At 32.8% G+C, this 3,207-nt stretch overlaps 1 pseudogene; it reads left to right on the top strand.

The window, feature by feature from the left end:
- Positions 1-464: 464 nt before the first annotated feature.
- On the top strand, positions 465-715 carry LOC121028113 (40S ribosomal protein S21-like; annotated as a pseudogene).
- Positions 716-3,207: the final 2,492 nt, after the last annotated feature.

The raw sequence follows: 3,207 nt of genomic DNA, 5'->3' as shown, positions 1-3,207 counted from the left end.
ATGAAAACACATAATACAAACTGGGAGAGTATTTTTGTAAATCATGTATTGGCTAACAGACTTGTGGACAAGTTCCACAAACAGCTCTCAAAAGTCACTAAGAAAAAAATACTGAAAATACTTAAACAGCTACTTCAAAGAAGGTATAGATTTCCAATAAGTATATTATTTCAGTAAACATATATATTATTTCCAATAAATGTATGTTTTATATATGATCAAAATCATTGATCAGTAAGGAAACCCAAAGCAAAAACACAATAAGATGTCACTCCACTCATATTGTAACAGCTTAATTAAAAAAAAAAAAAAAGAAAGAAAAAGGAAGAGAGAAAAAGAAAAAAAAAGCCATCATAACAAGGGTTGGCAAGGATATGGAGGAACTGAAAGACACTATTGGTGAGAATGTAAAATAGCCTCTCTGCACTGACAGTGGAGGCTGTGGCAGGAGGTGTGCCCTGTGCATGCAGAATATTGCCTGTGAGTTCCTGGACGGGTACCTGCCCCCTAAATGCTCTTTCAGAACTGCGTCATCATCACCAAGGATGACACATCCATCCAGATGAATGTGATCAAGATTGACAAGGTGATAGGCAATTTCAACAGCTAATTTAAAACCAACGATATCTGTGCATCCATTTGCAGGATGGATGGGTCTCATGACTCCATCCTTGGACTTGCAAAGGCCTTGGGCAATGTTTCAGTGAACTTCTGACTGGAGAGGATAATGGATGTGGAATATTTACCATAAATAAATAGCAACCCCTCTCCCCCACAAAAAGAAAGAAAATGTAAAATGGCACCTCCACTTTGGAAAACTGTTTGCTTGTTTTTGTGTTTACCATACCATACTGTCAGTCCACTCCTAGATATTTTTTCAAGAGAGTAAAAGCTATTTATCTGTGTATATAAAGGCTTGTGTAGAAATGTTCTTGGAAACTTTATTTGTAATAGCCAGAATCATGTAATAATCTATTAACAGATAAGTAGATGAAAAAATTGTAGCATAGTCATATAATACAATACTACTCAGCAATAAAAATATAAATATGATACATATGTAAATTCCATCTTTATGCTGAGTGAAAAAAACAGGCATATAAGAGAATTCACTTGACAATTCTATTTATGTAAAACAAAAAATGCAAAGTACTCCATTGTGACAGAAAGCAAATGTGTATAATATACTGCTATTATTTTATTTTAGAAGTTTAATTATATTTTAAACCGATTAAAATAAGTAAAAATATATATTTGTAACTTTAACTTCTTTTTTAGCATTTCCAGACCTCCACATATCTTTGTCTAAATCCAAAGTTTTATCTGATTTTATACCCCTTTTTTCATAAAACTTTTTAAGATTTATTTTAATACAACTGTGCATGTAATATATTGTCTCACCTTTCATTTGTTTAAGAAATCTGTATTTCACCTTCAGTGCTGAAAGATAGTCTCTCTGGGTATAATATTCTAAGTTGAATTTTCTTCTTTATTTCATTACATAGGGGATGACTCTCCAATGTCTTCTGGCTTGCATTGTCTCTAGTAATGAATCTTACATATTTTATAATCGTATGCCTCTGTAAATAATGTACGTTTTTAAAATTTTTATTTATTTATTTTGGAGAGTGTATGTATGATGAGCAGAAGAGTGGCAGGGAGAGAGAGAGACAGAGAGAGAGAGAGGAAGAGAGAGAAAGAGAATCCCAAGTGGGCTCCATGCTGTCAGCACAGAGCCTGACATGAGACTCGATCTCATAAACTGTAAGATCATGGCCTGAGCTGAATCCAAGAGTCAGATGCTTAATCAGGTGAGCCACCCAGGCACTTCAATGTACATTTTTTTCAACGATTGCCTTTAACATTCCTTTGTGTTTGGTTTTCAGAATTTTGTCTTTGCTGTACTGGACATATCGTTTGAATTTGTGTTTGTTCGTGTGTGTATATGTTGGTTTTTAACCTATTTTGAATACATGCTGTTTCTAAGATATTTGTTTAATTGATTTAATGATTTTTGGAAAATTTCTTGACATTTTCTGTAAAAGTTTACTCTGTATTCCTTTCCTTCTAGGATTCCAATTACATTTTAAACAGTATGTTTTTATTAGGGTCTTGTTAACATTGACTGCTTTGTCTCTTGAAAAGTTTTTTTCTTTCCTTCTCCTTCCTCTTCTCTTGGAATTGTGTACTTTTGCAATAAAATCTAGAAAACCTATGTAGCACATATATATGCGATTCTTAATCAGTCAAATAGACCTGACTTGTCTTTAGGTTTTCTAGTTATTCTGATTGCTTTCAGGACAGCAATTTCTCTTAATCACTCCTTGTGTGAGGAGAAATAAGAGGAGATTTCACAGTGCTAATTAAAGAGCTAAGAAAGGTTGGCTAAAACAGAATCTACAGAATTTCATGAAATATTTGGCCATTGATATTTTTCATTTCACACAGAACAAATTCCTATTAAAGGGAATAATCTTCTGTCATAGCCTCTTCTCAGATACTTAATTATAATGTTACATACATTTGCTGGCTAGTAGACTGAATCAGAGAGGTTTACCTGTATGCATTGGACAGAATAGCTGGGTGTTAAATTTTTATTTGGCAAATCCCATTAGCAGAATGTTAAAAAAAAAAACAAACACTAAAGGAGTATCTTTGCAAGCGGTACTATGAAAATGGGGTGAAATTAAAATAATGTACTAAGAGTGTAACATGGAATACAGTGTAACAAAATGAAACAAAGTGATAGTTTTCCTATATAGTTGTTAGCATTAGGATAAAGTGATCTTTTTATAGATAGAATTAAAGTGGTAGAAACATATTCAAGGTTAACTATGTTCCATGTGGATCTGAATGAATTTGTCTTAGCCAACTGGTTTGTGTATTTGAAGATATTATTTAATCCTTCAAGTAATAACAGTTATGGTGCTTTTTTTTAAATAAGTTTTAGTATCTCTTGTTATGGGTCACCTTTCTTGATAATGGGGGGATTTAACATTAATTAAAATGCTTCAGAAATCATACCTTAAATGTAACTTTTATTGTTGAGCATCCTACTCCATCAGAAAACTAAAAACATATTTGGAGAGACAGAAATGTCAGCAGAGTAGGAGGATTCTAGGCTCACCTTGTCCCATAAATACTAAATAAATATCAAATCATCATAAATTCCCCAGAAATCAACCTGAAGACTGACAAAACACTAAT

Source organism: Herpailurus yagouaroundi, unplaced genomic scaffold (genome assembly GCF_014898765.1).
Source record: "Herpailurus yagouaroundi ecotype Mexico unplaced genomic scaffold, PumYag 100, whole genome shotgun sequence".
Classification (NCBI taxonomy): Eukaryota; Metazoa; Chordata; class Mammalia; order Carnivora; family Felidae; genus Herpailurus; species Herpailurus yagouaroundi.
This window is presented reverse-complemented; position numbering and strand designations above follow the sequence as displayed.